This window comes from Erpetoichthys calabaricus, chromosome 12, assembly GCF_900747795.2.
Source record: "Erpetoichthys calabaricus chromosome 12, fErpCal1.3, whole genome shotgun sequence".
Classification (NCBI taxonomy): Eukaryota; Metazoa; Chordata; class Cladistia; order Polypteriformes; family Polypteridae; genus Erpetoichthys; species Erpetoichthys calabaricus.
In genome coordinates this window covers 53,953,115-53,977,174 of record NC_041405.2, presented here as the reverse complement: position 1 = coordinate 53,977,174, position 24,060 = coordinate 53,953,115, and the positions used below count along the sequence as shown (strand labels likewise).

General features: G+C 42.3%; 1 protein-coding gene across 2 annotated transcripts in view; it reads right to left on the bottom strand.

The window, feature by feature from the left end:
* arhgap36 (Rho GTPase activating protein 36) overlaps positions 1 to 24,060 on the bottom strand; it is a 112,596-nt gene that overhangs the window by 74,952 nt on the left and 13,584 nt on the right. Inside the window, exon 1 of one of the 2 annotated variants that reach the window (XM_028815550.2) lies at positions 14,650 to 15,261. The exons of the other annotated variant lie outside the window; for it this stretch is intronic. The gene's annotated coding sequence lies outside the window, so the exon portion shown is untranslated. Of the gene's footprint in view, positions 1 to 14,649; positions 15,262 to 24,060 lie in introns of those variants that run through there. 2 annotated transcript variants of the gene reach the window in all.

Sequence of the window (24,060 nt, the reverse complement as noted above, 5' to 3'; positions counted from 1 at the left end):
CTTACATTCTTGCGATGTATTGTTTAATTGATCTTCTTCTGTATTGCAATCACTTGTTTCCAAGAGCATTCTGGGCTGTTATTGTGAAAGGTGCTATATAGATTAAACATTTACTGACACACACAATATTCTCCCTAAAACTAGTCCTGGTTCATCTGCTCACTGGTTTCAAATCAGTCAGTATGCCATTATTTTATAGCACCTTGCATGATGTTCACACTAATCACATTTTACTTGGAACCTGTGACAAAGATGAATATTCACATACAGATATGAAGCAGAGGCCAACATGAAGTGACTCTCGGCAAAATGAGAGAGGTTAGTGTTAATGAAGTGTTACCTTCAGCTTCTTAGTCACTAAGCCATGAGATTCAACCACTGAGAGGTTGAAAAGAGACTCCCATCGTGAGTAAATGCTTTGAGAGACTGGTGCTGGGACACATTAACTGGAATATTCCAGACAGTCTGGACTTCCTCTAGTTTGTGTATCGCCTCTCTTATCACACACAGCATAACATTTTCCTTAAATTTCATATTGTCCTGGCATACATGTACTATAAAATACAATGCTATTATTGTGTGTGTGTGTGTGTGTGTGTGTCTCCAGTCCTTTTGAGCAATCTGATTGGTCAGTTTGGCTTTGGTAGCTCAATGGTAGGAATGATAATACATGTTAGGGTTGTGAAGTTCAATTCCCGATTGTAATTTGAATGAGTGCATTTGCATGCATTTCAATAACCCGGTAAACCTTTATTCTGGTTAATAATAATAATAATAAAACATTTTATTTATATAGCGCCTTTCCCATACTCAAGGCACTTACAGAATATAAGAAAGAACGGCAGGGTATACAGTATATAGCATTGTACAAACCAGATAAATAAATAAAGAAGATTACGACAGTGAATTCAGAGAAAACAAAAGCCTAACAGACAACATAATTGATGGTCAAGCACACATACACACGTTACATGAGCATCTTGACAGAGAAGTAAACTGAGAGAAGGGTAATAAAGTCAAGTAGAGCTAAAAGCCTTCCTGAAGAGTTTTGAGTTTTTGCTTTTTAAAAGAATTCATGGAGTCAGCTGACCTGATTAATTTCGGTAGGTCATTCCAGAGTCTGGGCACTATACAGCTGACAGCCTTGTCACCCATGGAGTTTAGATTAGTGAGGGGCACAACAAGATTGCCAGAATCAGAGGACCTTAGTGGGCGGACAGGCACATAGTGATGGAGATGGTCACTGATGTAGTTTGGCGCGAGGTTATTTAAGGCTTTGCAGGTTATTAGTAGAATTTTATATTTGATTCTGTAAGACACAGGGAGCCAGTGAAGATGGAGCAGGATGGGTGTGATGTGCTCGCTGCTGCTGGTTTGTGTAAGGACTCTTGCAGCTGAGTTTTGAATAAGCTGGAGCTGTGATATAAGATTAGAAGGGGCACCTGCTAGTAGGGAATTACAATAATCAATGCAGGATGTGACAAAAGCATGGACAAGTTTCTCAGCATTACAGAAGGAGAGGAAGGAGCGAACACGGGATATGTTACGGAGGTGAAAGTAAGAAAGTTTCTTAATGTGATTTATGTGGGCGGAATAAGTGAGGGAGGAATCAGAAATGACACCAAGATTCTTTACAGTAGAGGCAGGTCTGATGAGATCACCACCAAGATGGACTGGGAAAGTGAAATCAGGTTATTGGCCTCTGAGAAACTTGGTTAACAGAAATAGATTTCCCAGCAAATGGCCCAGTAATGTGGCCTTGTAAACCCTTAACTGTGTTACTGCTAGGGATTTTGTAGTCTGCACATGTCTGTGGCACTCTGTCAGCCTGCGCATCTATTTGCTACACACATACTTTCAGCAGCCACAAGGTAGAAGTGTCCACAAAATACATTTCCAGAGGCAAATGTTCACGCAATCACATTATTCCTTTGCCTGGCTGAAGTAAACTGTCTCTATAGGTCAGATATCGCTAGATTTATGCGGACAAGCTGACTAAGCTCAACAACATAATCTCGAGAGCAGAAGGGTAACACGATAAAAATAACCTGCACTATGTAGTCCAATGAATTTTTAAAGTGATGAGTAACCGAACACAATACTTATCTTATTAAAGTAAAAATACCTGTGTTATTATTATTTCAGCAGCACTCTGTGTCATACAAGATGCGCACGTACTGGTCTGGCAATCCTCTGCAGGGTTCAGTCATATGGCCAAGCAGAAGTGAGTTTGTGGAGTACAATCCAGTAACAGAGACCTATAAACAAAGTGTCAGCTTGACTAAACAGATTTATAAAATACAAGAAACGTATCATAGGCGTCATGCTTATTTTTATATTCACAGTGGCCGATGATGATGTTTAAATCTTTTTAGCGCAGTTTAATGATGTTGGAGTGTTTTGAAAAAGAAGAACTCCAGGAGATTACTTGTGTATGTAAACACAGATTATTAAAAAACATTTTTCTGCCTTAACTGTGTTATTTACCTTTCGTGGTTATGTATGTGCATGTAAACACACTGAATGACAACAAGAGACACAACCGAGATGTCCTCAAAGACAGGAAAAATTTGGAAGAATACAAATGATGTTTTCACAGTGGGTAATGGTGGCCCATCTACCATCAGTGGTAGTCAAAAAGCAGAGAGGAGGCAAGGAAGGCACCTCAAAATGACAGAGTCTGAGAAGCAGGCCTTATGGGAATGTGATCAAGAAAGGGAGTGCTGGCCAAAAGAAGTTAACACACATAAGGTTGCTGAAAAAAAAAAAGGTGTAGGAGAAATGTGAAGGGTACATGTTAGGCAAGACATGGTGAGAACACAAAGATACTGAGGAGAGGTGCAAGAAGAATGCTGTCATTAAATTTATTCGATTACCTGTCTTTGAAATGGTAACCAAACCTAGTAGATAATAAAACTGCTATGACAAATATTGTTAATACACTGCAGTACGGCATTTAACACTGTTATACTTTCAAAAATGGTTGCCATGCTCCTAAACTTGGGGTTTAGTGCCACCATCTGCAATTAGATTTGGACTTCCTGACAGATGCCAGTATTCAATTTGTGTATTTTTGTATCACACTCTTGACTGAGTGTAGGCACAGAGCATTGTGACAAGTTTATGAGTAGATACAAAAACAAACTTTACAAATTACATAATGAGTACACACAAAGACAATGATTTGTTTAAACAGAAATGAAATAAAGGTGTTTGAAAATGATTAACATAAGCGAAGCCTGGCAATGTGTGTTCATTAATTAATTGTTGAACTATGGCAGCATCACATTCTCAACGCTGACCCTCAACATCGGCACTTCAGCTGTCAGTGTGAAGAGCGCCAACTCCATCATTAAATTTATCAACAATAATGAGATTACTCACAGGGAAAAGAATTCTCTGCTGACAGAATGGTGCCATAATAACAATGTCACCTCTGAAAATTAGCACTTTTGGGAGGAGGAGGCAGACTTCAGTACATCGGGGGCAGTGGTGTGCTTTTGGGGGCTTTGGGGGTGTGAGAAGGTCAACATCTTTAAATATCTTAGAGTGATCATCACTGGTAACCTGAAGTGAACACAACACATCTCAGCTATCATGAAGATGGCCCACCAATGCCTTTACTTCCTTAGATGTCTGGTGGAGAGCCTGGAAGCCTCGGCCTGTGCGCACCAGCTTCTGAATGTTCACAACAGAGGCCATACTCACTGGCTGCAGTCCAGTCACCTTCTCTTCAGGACACATACAGCACTTGGTGCCTTAGAAACCCAAACAGCATTAGTGAGGGCCTTGGCTGTCCTACACACTCACTTTTCTCCTTCCTCCATTCAGGACCACTAGCAATGGCACCACTAAATTCAAGAATAGTTTTTACACCCTGGTTATATGGCTGCCCAACAGCTACTCATACTAGCAACTCCATGTCTCAGATGTACAAATATTCCATGAATACTCAGGTGTAAGGCTTTGGGAAGCATCTCTGTCGCTGTCATTTGGTCCTTTTATATGAGTAGGACAAAGTCTTAAAGCAACAAGATGGCTCACCTTTGCTGCTGGTCAGGTGTATTGCTTATGAACACAGGCTTACTTGTCTGTTGGTAGTTTTTGAAGCAGGAAATTGCTCCATGCCACAGGATAACATCAAATTGAATTTAAAGTAGTTGGCTCTCCGATCACCTTGTCTCAGTATATATAAGCATCTGTGGCATGCGACGGCAAGCTGTTCAGAGCAGATGTCCATCCACCAGTTAATTTGCAATACATACTGGAGTGGAGACGTGCCAACATCCCTGTGCCGCACATTTGACATGCTGTCGACTCTACGCCTCAACAAACTCAGGCTGTTATGAGGGCAAATTCGAGCCAGCATGATATTATCTGGTTGGCACACACTTGTGCTCATGAAATGCAAGGAGCTGTGCAGGAAGGGCTGATTTGCTGCTGTAAGTCAGAGTCAGAATTAAAAAAGGCCCCATGTCTTAGATTAAAAAGAAAGGTTAGTAATGGAGATGAACACGAAGAGCCATAAATGAGAAGAGTGCAACTTATTTGTGAGAGCAGTACGGAGAGAACAAACTCATTAGTTGTGGGACAGTTTGAACTGCTCACCCTTTCAGTATTGGATGCTATAGCATAAGTTGAAATTTATCTGTTTTATTATTAAGAGCAACTAATGGACAGGGACATCAAAAACGAACAACTGCCAAACTGTTTTTTTTACACGTCCTGCAATTTATTATTTTTTCCTAGAAATGACCTCATCTTTTTTATTGCAACATAACATCCTATCTATGCTGTATACTTTCACACACACACACAGAATCTGTGATGTCCTCCTATTTTTTTTAATCATCTAATTTTAACATTTTATCCTTTTCCTACCTGGAACCAGATGGTGCCAATTGGGCAACAAGCGCATGTCTCTTTGCTGCATGTCACGACGTGCTGCTGCTCATCTGTGCGCGTGAGCTGACTCGGCATGTGGTTATCTCTTTGTTATTCAGTGATTCAAAATTAAAATTAAGGTACTCCTTACCGTCCATCTACAGCCAGTGTTTCCAAAGTTATTAGCAGGGCTCCTGTAACTTTGTGATTAACCATAAAAGGTGCCGAGTAAAGGGCGGTTAATGTATTTGTTCACCAAATACAGGGTTCAATGGTGCAAGTGGCTTGGGGGAATACCGTCCTACAAATACACAATATTTTAGAAACGCTGACGAAAAAACGTGTCTTAAGTATCACTTACTGAAGTGTTAAATTAACTACTACAAACACAAAAATGAAGCTGAAAAAAAAATGACATGTTTAGATTGAATTTACACTCTCTCTGCACTCTGGACTAGTAATTTATGCATACTCATATATACTTATGGGCAGCATGGTGGCGCAGTGGGTAGCACTGCTGCCTCGCAGTTAGGAGACCCAGGTTTGCTTCCTGGGTCCTCCCTGTGTGGAGTTTGCATGTTCTCCCCGTGTCTGCATGGGTTTCCTCCTTCAGTCCAAAGACATGCAGGTTAGGTGCATTGGCAATTGTAAATTGTCCTTGGTGTGTGTGTGTGTGTGTGTGTGTGTGTGTGCCCTGCGGTGGGATGGCGCCCTGCCCGGGGATTGTTTCCTGCCTTGCGTCCTGTGTTGGCTGGGATTGGCTCCAGCAGACCCCTGTGACCCTGTAGTTAGGATATAGCGGGTTAGATAATGGATGGATGGATGGATATATATTTATAGACTTGCGTAAATGCAGATGAATTTATTTTTAATTTATCTGAGATTATATGAGGGAAGCTCAGTGGCAAAATAGTTTATAAAAAATTTAGCTTTGGATGTGAATGTAGGCATGTCCTGAATTTGTGTCGGGTTTTCATGTCCTTCCCATTTTCCTCCAAATATATACAATGTCCTCCCAAAGTATTCAGACCCTCTCACTTTATTGTGTTGTAGATTTAAATTTAAATGGACAAATTTGCCATTTCTGCCCAACAATCTACACTCAATAATCCAAAATGGTGGAACATGGTGGTGGTGGTAGCATCATCCAATGGGGGGGATCACTCTCAGCGGCTGGGACAGGGAGACTGGTCAGAACTGAGGTTGGGATGAATGCAGTCAAATACAGAGGGTGTCTTGAAGAAAACCTGCTCCAAAGTGCTTAGACTGGGGCGACAGATCACCTTAGAGCAGGACAGTGACCTCAAGCACACAGCCAAGACAACACTGGAGTGGCTTTGGGAGCAGCCTCTGACTGTCCTTGAACATCTGTGGACAGACCTAAAGATGGCAGTTTATACAGGTCGCAGATCAAATCTAGTGGACCGTGGAAGGATCTGCCAGGAAGAATGGAATAAACTGACCAAATGCAGGGGTGTAAAGCTTGTAGTGACTTACCCAAGAAGATTTGAAGATTCTTCTACAAAGTACTGAATTAAGGGTCGGAACACTTACATGAATAAGCATTTTCAAATTTTGATTTTTAATAAATCTGCAAACCTTTCTAAAAACACATTTTCAGTTATGGGTCATTATGGGTAATGGAGTGTAGATTGATGGGGAAAAAATAACAAATGCATACATTTAAATGTAAATGTACAACACAATACATTATGCAGAAAGTGAAGGGGTCTGAATACTCTCTGAATCCACAGCGGAGGTGTTGGGTCTAAATGGAGTGTTTGTGTGTACATACCTAACACTCCACTCAGGGATGAATCCCACTTTGTACCCCTGGATGAGCAGGTTAAAGAAATGAATGGATGGCTGAATCTGAACGCAAGTGTGTTTTCTCTATTTCTTTATGAATATTTTCTGTCTTGCTGAGATGTTTACCTCTGCAGGTGTGAACTCATTTTCAGGATGCCTCTGAACTCCATCCACTGAATTTTGCAAACCTCCGACTCTACAGCAGGACATCATGTTGTGTGAGCTACCGAGCAGGCTGTCGATATTACTGTTGTTTTAAACTATGCGGTCTCTTTTGCTAGGTGATATCCACGTTGTTATCCCTCCTTCTCTCATCTTGGTGTCCTGCTGTGCTATGTTCATCAGTAAAACTTTACTGGATGTGTGGTCTCTAGTGGCAGGTCATTCATCATTTTCTATCAAATCCATTCATGTTTGCCAACATTGGGTTACATCATGGGGTGCCAGCAGTGCAGATAGGGGGCTACTGACCTAATGGAGTCTTTCTAAACAATATAACATAGAAATATGCATACCTCTTACGATATTTTTATGTGGAGTTATAAAGGAACACAAGTGCAAATGCTCCTTCGGGTGTGCATATATCTCGAGTTATTCACACGTTTAGTGCCGATTTAATTTAACGGCCTCAGCTTTCTCCTATGTCAAGTCTCTTTTTTTTTTTTGTTGGACGCTCTTCCAATTTTTCTTCAAGAGAGCTGCTATGAATTAAACTAATCTTTCTCTATTTAATTCACAGGTGGCTGCCTAATAATATTGCCAACAAAAAATATTGTTAACCCTTCACTTTCACTGGCTGGTTGCTCCATTAATACATGGAGTAAAATTTTAACATGTTGTTGCCATTATGATTTATATTAATATAATTTAATACTCCAGTGATGGGCTGGCACTCTTTCCAGGGATGTTTCTGCCTTGTGCTCAATGCTGCCAGTTTAGGCTTCCATCCTCTGCCACCCTAAATTGGCACAAGTGAGTTTGAGAATAATATCATATGATTAAATTAAATGGTTGGTTCTTAAAGAGGTTCTCTTGTTATATTCTGCCATGACAGCATAAAGGACCGTCTTGTACCGTGAGAGCACAGTCGCCGCTTACTGGATTTAGAAACCTACAATAACGGAAGAGGCAAAGGAAGATGCTGTTTACAGTTTGAAAATTCTTGAATGGTCACAACTCCGTCACAACCAGAGCCCAGGGGCTTGCAGTGGGAATGACAAATTCCGGCCGGCAGCAAAACGAAGAGCCCAGAGGCTGCTTGCTTCTCAATACCGACGGCGGCTGCTGGAGAGGCCTGACCCTTGAACTAAATTGCTTTTCTAAATAACCAGACAGTGACTGCTAGCAGAGGTGGGATGGTGGGGAGTGTAGGGGTCAACACACTCACCACATCCAAAGTTTTCTCATCATATGCTTTATGCCTTGGCTGCACATACCTTACTGAAAATTAAGGCAGTTGAAGGAAAACAAAGAAGTGTGTACTTTGGCACAAGAAATCAAAACTAACCAGATATTGAATCTACAATTTCCCAGCAACCCTCACAAAACAAATACCAAACATGAGATTAACCTTAAATGTTATAAAATAATTTAATAATGAATAGTTATGTTTCAATATTGAAAATGAAACTTGGTAAACAAAATCCCTTTCTCTGGGGCTATATTGGACCTTGTTAAAAATGGACAAATGTGAGCCATGTGCTTCAACTCAGGCACTTAGCATGGCCTCTGCAGGAGATCGATGTTTGAGCATATCACTTTCTAGTCTAAATCGGCAGTCTGTCCTTCACACCTCGTCACGTTTTCTCACATCTCTGCTCCAATTCTCTAAGCCCACTTTTTGCTGCGGATCCTTGACTGTGTATTAGGTACAAAGAACAAGGCAGCTCACTCGCCCACAGGGACAGCGCGTGGATTCTCACAGCTTTGTTCATGTTTTTTACTCCATCCCAGAAGAGTATAAAGGAACTGTTAGATGTTCCGTCTTCATATTATGTTGTCCCTACCGATTCTGCCACTTATCAATAATAATATGGCTTTATAAACTGGTCTTTTAATAGACAGGAGTCACACAGTGAAGATTAATCTAAAGGTTGAAGAGCAATATTATTAGCCTTATCTATCTATCTATTATAAAAAGAAATCCTGTCCTGGAAAGCAAAAAGCAAGTCTACGACACGTGATCTTCTCGTAAGACATTTTAAAGACCCGCGAGACCAAAGACACGCCCTACTTACAATCTATCAAATAGGACAATAGGCAGCAAAACATTCAGTCTTGTGAAGGATTTGAGCACACACAGATCCAGGGCTCTCAGCGCATATAAAGCGTATAAGGGCAGTACGTTATAAATTAAATGTCGACATATAAGCGAAGAAGAAAGCAGCGCGGAGAAAAGAGATTCAAATGCGTTGGACAGAAAAACGAGCAAAAAAGAATAATCGAGGTGCAAATTCAGAAAATAAGGAAAGTAATTATCAGCCCAGAACAAGTGGAATTGAAAAAAAGCACGTTCAATCCGGCTCAGAATTAAAAGACAGTGAGTAAAAGAAAGTAGAACTTCATAAAGACGTGTATAAACATTGGCGCTAAACACATGCAGAGCAGGTTAGAGACTATGAAATCATTGAAATTAGAAAAGCTCAAAAAAAAACAAAAAAAAAACAGCGCTATACACATGTGGAGAAAGTTAAAGGATATGAAAGTAGGAAAATTAGAAAATATAAAAAAAGAAAGTAAAGATCACAGTAGCGCAAACAAACAAACTGCCTCATTTAACTATGCACCAGTCTAACTTTGGTTTTGCACAATAATTACTACACTATTGCACCTTAACGCTTAATTCTACTTTATTCACATAATCTTACTTATTTATTATGTTCTACTATACTGTTACCTTTCAATCTATGACTTTTTGTTAATCTAACTGATATTCTAACTTTGCACAGTTTTTGATAAGCGGATCAGGATGCATTTCATGTGTTGTCCTGTATAACTACGCATGTGACAAACAAAGAATCTTGAGAATTTCAAAAATGGAGTTTACCGCACATGCATTTATTGGTTACTTTGTTAATGTATATATATTTATCTGTCTGCTTATTTAAAAAGCTAAATTTACCCCAGGAGTCAAAAACGTTCTGTCTAGCCCTTGTACAAAAACCTAGAGAAAAGCTGAGGTATCACCTTGGTAACCCCATGTACTTTTGGAACTGTGAGAGGAAAACAGCACGACTTTACAGACAAGAGTCCAATGCAGAACTCTACTTACTTTGTTACTTTGTAAAAAAAAAAAATTATTAACTGCTGATGATGTAGATCGTTTTGTCTGTGCTGAAATTCCAAACAGAGAAACCTATCCTAACCTCATTAAAAAGATTCAGCATATTGGGACTTGCAAGATTACAAATATTGTTTTTACAGAAGTTCTGAAATAAAAGTGAAACTAATGAAATAGCAACAATTCAAAGAAAAAAAAATCTTAAAAGTGTGTATCCGGAAAACCAAACACGGAGGTTGGCGAGCTAATCAAGCTGGGGGCGAAGCCCCCTAGTTTACTAAAATACAATGGAGTTTGCTCGGACTTCTTCAACTCTTACACACCTTCATGGGACAGCAGAGTGATGAAGACGACACTGAGGTTCATGAGATGGTTTCATGCACTCTGCCTTTGTGTGACGTTCATGGGAAGTTAAATGTTGCAGAAAGCCCCCTGTTGTAAGCTCATAGCACTTGGGTGGTGGGTCCACGGTTGACTGTTTACTGGGGAACATTATGTATGAAATATTTGTTTTCCTAATTAATTAGTCAGGCTTAGAGTACTGCAATGAGTTTATAGCTAAAATGCAAATTATATGGCGAACACAAATAAAAAACACAGATGTGGTTGAATTACCATCAATTTTTGTTTCTGTGGCATCTTTCATAGCAGGGGCCATAGGAGGCACAATATAAAGCAAAGAAGAATGCAATACAAAGAACAACAACATGACAAGATGTTAGAAGACTGAGGCAGTCAACAATGTCATATAAAGCTACAAGTTCATCTCCCAGGCAGACACTAAGAGCTGAATGTATAGCTTATGCATTGCTACAGAAATTCTTACTATTCATGAGAAATGAGTTAGAATGATGGGAGCCACAAAAGAAAACAAAAATGCAAAATAAATCACTTGTAGTAGCGAGACCGAGACACCATGTGGTCTTCCTTATAGGCATACGTTTCCTTTTGCTGTCCAAACACAATGAAGTTGGGGAAAATGACATCTCCAGATTTTCCTGAGTTTGCGTGTTGATGCACTCATGTATGCCTTGGGACTGGACTCGCATCGCATCAATGGGCTTTGTTCCTGCTGACTTCCCACTCCTGCTGTGTTAGGCCCCCCACTCCACATGGATCTGACCTCAGTTTTTCAGAATAATAAAATGATTATTCTTAATGGATTGGTGTTCCATCCAGGTGATGTTCCTGCCTTGTGCTTGAGGATTGATGGGATTGGCTCCAGCTGCCCTGTGTCCCTGCCCTGGATATGAAGATTGAGAAGATGGGTGGATGGATGCATGGATAGATTATTCTTAAAGAGACAATGAAGAGTCAATACTCTAATTTTCTTTTGTTGCTTTTCATAAATGATACAAAGCATATAATAAATCTCAAAATCGTGAAGTAAACTGGTCTAAATGTTGTGCAGATGTTGTGAGAGGCACCACGTACACCTCAGTCTGGAGGACTGCACTTCAAAAAACGCCAGCTGGGAGCAAAATATTTGTCCCTTCCCACCCGGTCCGGTTTGCCTATGACCTTCCTGCAGATCAGAGGGAGCTCATTTAAACTTTGATGGAGCTGGGTTCAAACAATTTCTGAAAACAGTTTGATTTAGTCAAAGGAAACAGTAGCGTTACCAGACACCATAAAGAATGGGAGTTCTGAAGTGGAAACACAATTCAGTTCTGTGCGCTGCTGTCATTGTTTGGGCTGCTCGACAGTCACTCCCAATGGGTGGCATTTTCAGAGATGATTTAAAACCAAGAGCTCAAGAAACAAACTCTTTAATAAGTAGATTAATTCAATAAGGAAAACTGAACTCAAGTCAAAAAGCACTTTGGAAAGAACCTAAAGGGTGCGAATGTAAGAAATGGCATCCACGTAATCTTATCTGTCATGTGTATGTATGTCATACTAAAGCAAAAAAAAACTATCAAGGATTAGAAGTGTTTATTGGCAGTTATGAAGGTGTTGCAAACACTGGAAAAAAGGTCTGCTAAAATACTAAGGAATCAGACGTTTTCACCTTTTTATTACAAAGAAAAAAATCCTAACCGCCTAAATGTTAATCAAATTGAACTACTTCACTCAAAGGGCAGAGCTTTGGTTGGCACTGCCGCCTCATACAATGCCCTCTGGGCTCAGATCAATGCCTGCTCGTTTTCCATGTGGAGTCTGCATGTTCTCCCCAAGCATCTGCACTTCTTTTTTCAGTGTACTGTACTTCCTAAAGAACTGAAGTTAGATTGTTTTGTGGCTCAAAACTGGCCCCATGTGAGGGTGTGTGTAGGTGGATCCTGCGATGGATTTTCCCAGGTTGGTTCCTGCTTCGTGCCCAGGGCTGCCAGAAAAGGCTCTGCCCCACAGCGACCTTGAACTAAATTAAATAGATTTAAAGGTCATCTAGTGTTGCTTAACCCAGCACTGGGCCAGAGTCCTGACCATGGTCTAATTTGACATGAAACGTTTAACTGTTTCCATGTGTCACCGGAGAATGGAGGAACAAAGCAAAGCGCCTTCCCAGAGTAACCCCACAATGACCTGAAGAGAACATGCAACGGGCACGCTGAGCGCCTCCCTGCCGGCCTCGTAGCGCTGCCTTACCGTGTTGTTCACCCAGTTAGTTCTGCGCTTTTCGAGTGTGCTCTCCAAACGTAATGTCAATTCGTTAATTTCTTCATTCGTTCGTTCTGCGCATCCGTTTGATCCAAAGGTGCGTGGGATTTCAACTTTACCGCAGTGCATCCCACATACGTCAGGCTTGAAAGATGTGAATGCAGCGTCTTCTCCACCAGGCACTCGCCTGAAATGTTTTTGTATCAGCGCTGAGCCATGCCACACTCCCCCTGGGAGGACACTCCTGTGTTACCAGGCCGAAGGAAATGAAGAAACAAGTGGCAATTTCCGGAGGGCTTCGCCAGTCTGAGCAAATGGCTCACGTTAAGAGGCCACGAAATGACCATAAAACCGATTTTTGCGTTTAATCGATCTTTTCCCATTTCTTCAAGCGTCCCACATAGTCAACGTAATTTTACCGATTTAAACCCATCACCCGAAAAAAAAACACGAACGAAAGATAAACGTACCAAAAGAGTCCAAAAGTTCAAGCGGAACAGGACAGCAGCGCTCAGTGGACCGCTGTCGAGCAACGTCTGTTTTCACCAAATGTAGCTGAAGAGAGAGACCCCTGTAACCCCGTCCCACTGAGGCACTGCGAGTCAGCTCTGGAATTCTGCTCGATCGTCACCTACAGGATCGTCAGAGAGAACTCTTGCAAAGAAATAAAAGGAGCAAAGACGCAGTAGCAATAAAAGCATAAACAAACACAGAAAATAAAACGATCGGCCAAAGTTCATAAAACAATTAAATTGACCAAACTGAAAAAAAAAATCGGAAAAAACACAGTCTGATAATAAAAATATCCGTGAGACAGTACAAGCCTAGAGTGACCCTCCGATACATTCCTTCAGCTGACTTGGTGACTCCCAATTCATAGCCAGCGCCATCGAAACAAGCTGGGCACTGCAGGGTGTCTGCCATTGGTGCTTTACTGCGAACGAACACCTGCCAGACATGGAGAATAAGCAGGGAGTAAAGACAGCATCAAAGTGTCCTCATATAAATACAAAAGACATGCGTCCACCCGAAAAACAAGAAGCCAAAACTGTAAGTTATGGGCGCTTTAACTCGTTACTGGGGATCGGTTTGATGATGTTACTGAAAAGCAGGTAGCGTGCATTTATTAAAAATATCAAAGCGGCGTTCATTTTTCATAGTATTTAAATATTAATGGGTCAGTACTACTTGTATCAGCCTACATTGCTTTTATCTATTGTTTGATTCGTCCGTCTATTGTGTAGCATTTATGGGAACAGCTGTTAACAACACGAAGCGCTTTGAAATAAAACGATGCGAATAATTGAAGCGACACAGATGAGCCTGACATGATGACAGATAGGGCCAGTGAGTGTTTTAATTAGCATCGGCTTATAAAAACTATAGTGCACATACATGAAATACTTTTATTTTTACCGACAGCAAGAATTCGTGCACTCACCCATCGTTTCGCAAATCCCGCTTTTTTCAATGCCTTTTCGAGTAAGCGTCAGGACCCAACCCAGACAGGGACACCAGTTCTACACAATATCGCGTATGTACCTCTTAATAATATTTTCTGCCTTCTATACTGTGTGGTATGCACTCGAATTCTTTAGAAATAGTATTACTAACAATAACATTAATAATATTTCTCCATCTCCAACTCTGTAAGAACGCGGGGAGAAACAGACCAACAATAATGAAACAAAACAGTGCAGGGGACCATATAAAATAGAGGTTTTACAAAAATTATTACTCGGTTTTGGCAATAAAGATATATATTTAAAAAAAGTATGAAAACAAACAAATATCCAGCCACCATCTCCATCCAAAATGCAGTTGATTTTGAACGGATCTCAGATGAGACTGTCAGCAATAAATAGTTATTTCTCCAGCTTAACACGACCGTACTTATAATGGCATGTGCATATTCCGTCATTACATTGTAAAAAGGTGTGCACAGCCATAAAGAGGCATGCATGTGTCAATGTAGCTCTCTAGTTAAATGACCATAATCCCAAAACAATATAATATCTTGAGTCGCAGAGTAATGCACATAATTAAACAGACGTAACATTCACGGATGTATTTACCAGGTGGATTCTCCTGTAGCTCGGCAGAAGGTCTCCGCAGTCTGCTCCTATAATCCACTAACAACGTGAGGACTTGGACGATCCACGCTGTGGGACAAAGTGAAGAGACGACGCATTTCCCCCGTACTTCAGAAGAGACAAACGGTGCCCTCCATCTGGAAACAATTAAGGCAACGGAAAGAAAACAGACTCCCTAATGCGATCAGTCCGGAGCGAATATTACTCTGGGAGGCGTGGTGCGAAACTTTCATTGACCAATCCCACCGGCACGAAGGCCGCCTTCCGTAAAGTGCAGGGGGCTTCACGCAGGTTTTTGGATGCGCCCCGGACTCGGATCTCACAAGTCTGTTGATCGTTGACCTAAGAAATCAAGACTGAAACTGGAGTGAAAACGAGTACTGGCGTGTGTGTAGATACGGATGGGTCTCCCTTAACTGTTCTGAGTCCAGCTATAATCCTCGATCATCTGATTGTTTTAAAAATCTGAAGATCAATACAACGACTTCTTAAATTTATCTCAATTCCACCATTCTCCTAATTCTTTTTGGAAGCAGAACTTTTATCCCTACAATTATTTTTAGATCTGCTGCTAGTCCATCACTTAAGTCACGATGGACCCCTTATTCCATCACCACTTTTGAATTTTTTTATTATTGGAATTTAAGACCTTTTCCTGAAGTTCCCCAATAGTCAGATTTATTGCACTTCTTTTAAAAATCCTCCTTTTTGTAATAAATGATGACCCGATTTTGCTCAGGTTTTGATATTCTTGAAAGTATAACACAATTACAGTATTCCAGGATAGTTTTCAAATGTAACGTTAGTTTCGGGCTTCACAATTGATGATCAGAAACTGGATCAAGATCGACCGTCTGGCTCCAGAGGATTTTCCATTACATGCAACAACTACGATACCGCATAATGAGACTTTTTCGTGCACGAATTCACTGGAAATGTGGATATTGCCACGTTGCTGTTTTTCGTTTTGCTGCTCTTTGTACAGTATTTTTGTTTTATCATATTATATGTCCGTTACTTGGGGTTTCGGGGACTCCTGTCCTTGCAGCACTACCTCTCAATTTTTAATGTTGTGTAAGAAATACTTTTCTTCCTAATTCGTTGAAATTCAACTTTTTTTTTCATTATAGTTCAAAGCTATTTTGTAAACAATAATTCAAGCAACAAAAGAAAGAGTTAAAGCATGGCGCAATCTAAAACAACTGCTGTCTTGTCTACATGGAAACAAACGCACAACCCAATTCAGTGACCGCGACATCACTGGAGTGTCACTCGGTGCGCAAATCCATCCAATTTAGTTCTTCTACCCAACCAAAAAAATTCTGAATAATTCTGGAGCCTCCGGTAATGACCTTGGAGTTAATTGAGAAGGACCTCAACGACTTTTCGGCTCTGCTCTGGGAACATCAGCCGCCTTCATTTTTCTCTGAGGCTGCCCTCATTTTTCTGCAGAGAGGCGTTATTTTTTCCGGCAGTCCGATTTTAACAGCGCTTGTTCCACTATCATCCCTGTCTGAGGGCCATGCCTGGGAACGTACTAAGGGTGTTTCTCTGTTTTTTCTCGCATCCCAAAGTAGAGCAGGTTAGGGGTCTTTAGAAGAGTATGACACGAGTGAGCTCCTTGGCCCCTGTGCTGCTGCTCTTGGCTCCCCGACACTCTGCCACAGAACAAGCTGTTTGCAATAAAGAAGCGCAATGAAACCCAAAGATGTGCTGCGTGTGCTGCTCTCGCGTGAGCCTCTAGTCAGTTCTAGGGGGTGTGGGGGTGGGGGGAAACACCCAGTCGCTGTTATTTATTATTTACTTATCTGGCGCCATGGCTTACAACAGCTGAGAAACAATCGGTTACATTTCTTTTGTTTTTCAGCTTCTAGCACATGGCAGATGAAGTGACGCGCTCATCATGGTCACACAGGGTCAGTAACGGGAGGTTTGCGTCCAAAGTCGTAATGACAACGCCACACTGCCTACATGACCTGCTGGATTTTTTTTTTCGTTAAAATGTGTCACGTCGCTCTAAATGCGATTCGACCACAAAAAGCCATGCAGTTGACTGAGGTCAGTCACTCAAAGGCCGGTGTTCGGGGAGCATGGGCGTCTCTGAATAGACCAGCGCACTGTAGCTAAGCGTAAAGAGTTCTTTAAGGTTATTTAATGCAAGTCATTTTTTATTACTTATAAAAGCATTATGTATATTCTCAGATTAAGAAAAAATGGGTCCAAGATCAGGAACACGCTTCTTATATTTGATAACTCCATCTCTAATGCCCCATGAGGTGCAGTTCCACCACTGGGTGCATAAACTGGAAAATGGCCCCGTCTGTGCTATGAACATTTTTTCTCTCAAACAAACTTAAAGAAGTGCACTTCAGAATCATAAATACATTTTACTCAAATAATCAGTTCATACGTATAATATTAGAACCCTAAAATATATTTAAGATTAATCTTCCTCACACATTTTTTATTCCTGTACCTATTCTAAAATATTTTGGAATGACATACAAGTATTGTGCTCATAGTTTTGCGTACTTATGCACACTTTCAGTTTTTGGTTTTTTTTTGTCCAGTGCCTCCTGATTCACTGGTATGAGAAAACTCCCACATAAGATATTCCCTTCGACTCATCTGATGTCCAGTTATGCAAGCTTTTTATCCAGCTTTTTGGGGTTCTCCCCTTTATTTGTTCTACTAGATCCAAAAATCCCAATTGTTTAGGCAATTTTTGGACCATCTGTTGTGCAGGAATTTGCCTCTTACAAGGATGAGTAAACCAATAGGGGTCTTCAGCAAAAAGGATCAGAAGGACTTGACCTTGTGCACACCACATCAACCAACTACAGACGTACACCCCCCTAATAGGACACAAGGGGTCAAAGTTACTCGTTTTCACAAAACCTCTAAAAAAATGGAGACAATAATACAGACAAGATAAGTGTCATTTTATGCTACGTCAAGGTTGTTGGTCAGAATATTTTTGATGTTTGATTTTGTACTGGTGGTCCTAGCCCCATAACAGTCACTCCCAGAAGGTTACAAACGTCAAACATAAGCATGTGGGACACCTTGTCAGGCTGTTTCAGGGTCAATGATTATAAATATGATGTTATTTTTGATTTTTATCCTTTACGAGGGGTCCTCTTGTCAGAGGGAGAAAAATGACAAAATGTCTATTATAACTGAGAACATTTAGACTTTAAACATTGTGACAGGTGGCCGGGTGTGGTCATCAGCCGCCTGCCTATTTAAGGAGCCGCCTCCCTTCAATCAAGGCTGGAGTCGGGTGAGGAGGTGGATGAGGTCGGAGAGGAGGCGGCAAGGAGAGGCCTGAGAGAGAGAGAGAGAGAGAGAGAGAGAGAGAGAGACGGCTTGGGAAGAAGCCGGGAGAAAGAGAGGTGGCTAAGAGAAGCCTGGACTATGGGAGACTGTTGGGGTTTGATGGTGGTGGTGCACATAAAACTTAGTGACTTGTAAATAGAAACTGTAAATAAACGTGTGGTGATGGCTGAATACGTGTCTGCCTGTGTGTGTCCGGGCCGTACCATTTCACAGTGGCGTAGTCGGCAGGATGCTCCACCTGGGTCAAGGTGGGGATCTGTATTGGTAAAAATGTCTGTGGAAGGCCCGGCACAGCAGGGGAGCTCACCCACGTACCGCAGGGGCGGCATGCACCCAACCCTGCAGGGACAGTTTATTGCCCGGACCGTTAGTGGTCCGCCGATGGACTTTGTGTTTCAGGGGTGGCTCGAGAATGCGGCGGCAGCAAGGAGAGCTGCCGGGAAGGAGAAGCTGCACTTACAACAGCCGCAGCAGCCGCGGAGCTGTCCAGAGTCTCGTCCCCGTGTGTGGAAGGAGGACGAGATGGCCGCCGACCAGAAGTCCCTCCTTGCGACAGGCACAGAGTAGGATAATGTGTCCTGTGTGCCCGCCAGCGATTGGATGGAGGCGGGACCAGGGAATGTCCATCCCGTGCCAGCCAGAAACCTGAATGGGCCGGAGGAAAGGGCCCATAGGAAGCAGTCGGCGAGTGGCGCTGATCAACAGGTAAGCACACCGTCGACTGAATTTCTTTCCTTGGCAGCGATCCTGCAGCAACTGGAGAATTGCCTTCTGCTGGTCGGATTGCCGCCACCCGAGCGATGTGCCCTCCGGGCGGAGACGCAAGGATCAGAAGGGACGGTGGGCGCGCCAGCACAAGCGCCGCTGGTGAGAGAGGAATGGTGTGGCGCTGGAACTTCTGACCGGGGGAGCACAGCGGGGACGGTGAGTAGGACCGCCCCCGTAAAGCTATGGACGCCGGCGGGGCAGGGTCTGTCCTTTCCTATAGGCAGACCCGAACCGCCGTGGCGTCCCAAAGTAAGAGGAGGAGTTGGAGAAAGAAAGCTGGCTCCTCCGATATGGGAGGACGTGTTGCTGGGTGCACACTACCACGAAAGGCCGCCCTCTGCCGAGGCAGAGGGAAAACCCGCAGCTTGAGAGGAGAAGAGCGAGTGTGCTCCCGTTGGCGGTTCTGTGGCGGGGATCACGGAGGACTCGGATGATGAGGCCAAGTAAAAGAGTATCGGGGTGCTGGTCGGAGCGGAGAGCGTTGGCCCATAGACAGAGGACGTACGCTGAGTGGCCGCGTCAGGGCAACGTCTCCACCCCTGGTTTTTCTTTTTTTATAGGACCAGGCCCTAGGCTGGGACACGTCGGCTTGCCGCCGAGGAAGACCTGCCCTTGCGGGACGGGCCGCTGGCCCCTGGGGGTCTCAGCTTGTGGGGGAGTATTGTGGCAGGTGGCCGGGTGTGGTCATCAGCCGCCTGCCTATTTAAGGAGCAGCCTCCCTTCAATCAAGGCTGGAGTCGGGTGAGGAGGTGGATGAGGTCGGAGAGGAGGCGGCAAGGAGAGGCCTGAGAGAGAGAGAGAGACGGCTTGGGAAGAAGCCGGGAGAAAGAGAGGTGGCTAAGAGAAGCCTGGACTTTGGGAGACTGTTGGGGTTTGTTGGTGGTGGTGCACGTAAGACATAGTGACTTGTAAATAGAAACTGTAAATAAATATGTGGTGATGGCTGAATACGTGTCTGCCTGTGTGTGTCCGGGCCGTACCATTTCACAACATTTAAATTGAAGCACACATTTTAATATCTCAAATATCTGATACAGCTATAATTGCTTTTTTTTTTGTACTTCGACCTCATGAAGTTAATCATTACATTTCTTTCAATCCAAGGCTGGCTTCTAGCTTGGGCCCAGTTCTGTTGGGATACTCAGTGGGTACCGAAGATGGACATGCGGTAAGTTAAGTGTCCATTTGTTCTCTTTGTGTTTCATACACTCAGTGCTTACTTAAGTTTTTTGCGTAAAAGTGTTTATAATCAAGGCATGTAGTGATTTGGGGGATGTTTTTCCCTTCAGCTCCCCCATCCAGTTAAGCAGATTGATGGGTACACAGCAGGATCATGAGTGTTAAATAAACTCTTACGGTTTTAGAGTGCCTTGAGCATGGAAAAGGCGCTATATAAATAAAATGTATTATTATTATTATTATTTATTATTAACCCCTACAAGTGTATAAATACAAAAAGTGTTTCCACAAATAGTCAGTCAGTCATTTTCCAACCCGCTACATCTGAACTACAGGGTCACGGGTGTCTGCTGGAGCCAATACCAGCCAACACAGGGTGCAAGGCAGAAACAAGTCCTGGGCAGGGTGCCAGCCCACTGCAGGGCACACACACATACACACATACACCAAGCACACACACTAGGGACAATTTAGGATCACCAATGCACCTAACCCGCATGTCTTTGGACTGTGGTAGGAAAACCGGAGCACCCGGAGGAAACCCATGCAGACACGGAGAGAACATGCAAACTCCACGCAGGGAGGACCTGGGAAGCGAACCCAGGTCTCCTTACTGCGAGGTAGCAGCGCTACCACTGCGCCACCGTGCCACCCAGTCCACATATAGTATACATTTTAAATGCTAATTTACTACTGCCGCCGATTTTGGTGTAAAGGAATTGATTAAAATGAAAAATCAGAACAACAAGTATTGTTTTGTACTCATTTAGTAATTTTAAAATCGGCACACATATATTTGAAAATTCCTTTTTATTAACAGACTAAAAAATATCGGCATTTATGTGAAAATATGATAGACTCACAACTGTAATATCTCTCTATTATAAAAGAAAATCCTGGGACAAGACATTCTCGGAGGTAATTTCAACTCCTGCGAGACGAGACTTTTTGCCAAGCCTTGATTTTGCCAAGTCCCGCCCTCCTCTAAAACATTATAACCCCGCCCACGGTCCAATCACTTCTCATCCGATTGAATGCTATTGTCAGACACAGTTCCTGCACTCTCAGCTCCAAGCGGGGTCCAAAATAAAAGACAAAGAGTAGAAGACAAAGTAGAACGTCGTAAAAAGGTTCAAAAACGTTGGCGTGATACACATGCAGAGCAGGTTAGAGATTATGAAAGTACGAAAACTCGAAAATCTCAAAAGCTGATAGTAAAGATTGCATTAGCGCTTACAAATGGAAATTATTACTTGGTGAAATAACGGAACAGCAAAAAGAGAATGAATATATGGACATTGGTGATATGACAGAAGTATGTGATATTGTTTGGCTTTAAACTTTAAGTCGGATACTTGTAGATCGTCTAATTCGTGTTGCCATCAGGGAAAAGCAGTGTTTCTTCCCAATGAAGAGGCCTATCCGCAAGAATTAAAAGATTTGTTGTTTGGTGAAAGTGAAATTCACATACGCAAACTGGCTGGCGCCTAGCGCAGGCCGGGGGGTTGGCAAGCGAAGCGAGCAGGGGGCAAAGCCCCCTAGTTATATAAAGATTTGCCTTTATGTTGCATACACTCTTAAAACTAATGGTTCTTTAATTGCACTTTATAATTCTTTACTGGGCTGTGTGTCTCTCCATTTCATTCTGGTTCATTGTTCACACAACAAATTCTTATGTATGGTAGGCTACCTAGCAGGACACTAACAGATTAAGAAAACTTGAATTTAGCCCGTGTTGTTGTATGCAGCGAGAGTCCTTTTCAAATCAGGACCCATTGGTATTTCACAAATCTTTTACTAACTATTCATGGCTATTAATGGAGCTTGTTATGGATCTAACTACATGAACGTTCTTTCCGGAGCCTTGATTTGAATGGGTCTTTTGGCAACCAAAAATGGTCACCGTATGGCACCGCTCTGAAAAACCATTTTGGCACCTTCATCTTTATGAGTGTACATCCGTCTATTTATATAAACTCACTTAATTAGTTTCTAATTATTGGGTATTATGGGTAAGAAAAAATAACAAGCCATGGAAAAATCTTGAAACAGTTTTAAAAAAATACATTATTTAAAAAAATGTACCACAAAAACTGATGTGAGAACTGTAATGTACAGTATGTAGTAACTCATCACTGGTTTGCTCAGTTGGCCAAAGTGGAAAGGGGATTATTCCAATCCACCAGAGGGCGGTAAAAACAACAAAATGGTCTACTATATGTCCATCCATCCATTTTCCAACCCGCTGAATCCGAACACAGGGTCACGGGGGTCTGCTGGAGCCAATCCCAGCCAACACAGGGCACAAGGCAGGAAACAATCCTGGGCAGGGTGCCAACCCACCGCAGTCTACTATATGTTAGAGAGGAAACTTGTCAAATATTGTCTTTCATATTATTGTATTTTTAGATGTATTATACTAAGAATGTAAAATAAATGCACTTAAAAGTCTACTTTTTCATGTGTTCTACCTCATTTGTTGCAGGTTATTGACTTCTTGTCAGGTCTGTAGCTGCCTGCCATTTCAATGTGCTCGTAGACAGACTGATGTCCCATTCATGACTGACTCCTGTCTTGCAGCTGTTGTTGTCTGGCTAGGCTGCAGCTCCTCGTGGTTCTGAACAGGATGTTCATAGACTTAATTGCTCTTATTTAGTAATTATACAAGGGCAGGTACACCAAGACTCTTTCTCAGAATTCTTACTTGTTCGATTGTGTTTGTTGATTTATTAAGATATAAGATTCTCCTAAGAGCCTTCAAAAGGGAATGGAAGATAATTAAAGTCTAGTGAATTCCACTGGAATTTTCTAGAGTAAAAGAATGTCTCAGTGCCAAGAAATTCTGTGTTTACATTCCTCCAGGATATACAGATACAAAACGATTAATTTCAATGAAGTTACAACAACTCCATTTTTCTTATCAGTATGAGCAAATTTGTTCACACACTGCGTGCACCTATTGACAACATTAGTGCAGGAAACACAGAGGAAAAAAATACATGAAACACCAGCAAGCGACAGCCCCCGGGCTTTTGGGGAAAGAAAGTGATACCTAAGGAACTGGCTGGTGTGACGTATGTGAATGAGTGGGCCCTGCAGAGGGAGGACATCCCACCAGCATGTCCCTGAACAGGATTTAGCAGAAGTGTTGAAGAATGGAGAGGCTACTTCATATACTGTTAGGTGAATGGCAGAGAGAATTTTTTGCATTTTCTTTAAAATGCTTTATGTTTTAAGTCTGGACATATCCAACATTAAATCTTAACACCACATAGCGTTGCCCACTTTGGCAGTGTTTCACCCTACTGTCCCTAATCTGTTCCTGTCATTTACTCTTTAATGCTGTCAGTAACCCTCACATTTCAATAAGCCTCGAATTAATAAAACTGTGAAAGTTCGACTCCTACACTGTGACGTCCTCAGTTTGATTTGCAGTCTTTTGCTTGACTGATTCAGTGTTGGTCTGTATAAGAATATGGTACTAGCAATTTCCCTAATTAGCTTGTCACGTGTGTCACCTGCAGGGTCCTCATCAGCACCTCACTAATGTCATCTGACTCACCCTCATCAGCTACTGACTCCTGTCAGGTGGACTTGCCTTTGTTGACTCCTTTGTCTCTCTCTTTCTCCCTTCTTTTCCTCACAAACAATCTCACGATCCCTCAACATGTCTTCTCTGCTGCTTTCCAGGTGTCCATCATAGTTCCACATGACAAGACCCACCCAGTAATTTTTCAGTGGTCCCAACTGCAGGTTGACACCTCTGTGCTAACTGCTGCTTATGCTCATCCACTTCATGTAATTCTTACCTACACAAGAGCCCTTCTGCTCCAACAAGCCTCATCTGCTCAGCACCAGGAAGCCTGAAGTTGGTAACCACAGTTGCAGTTGCCATAAACTTTCCACGTGCAGCCTTGGGCCTGCAGGATTCCCTTTTTCTGTCCTGACCTGACATACCGTAGCTGTGTTGTGTCTTGATCTCTTGTCATCTCTCCATCCGTTTACAAACTACACCTTTAGAACAGATAGGTGACTGCTGAACTGTTGAATATTAATGGCCAGGATTTCCAGTGCAGACTGTTCTGCTACTCAATTGCAATAAGCCAA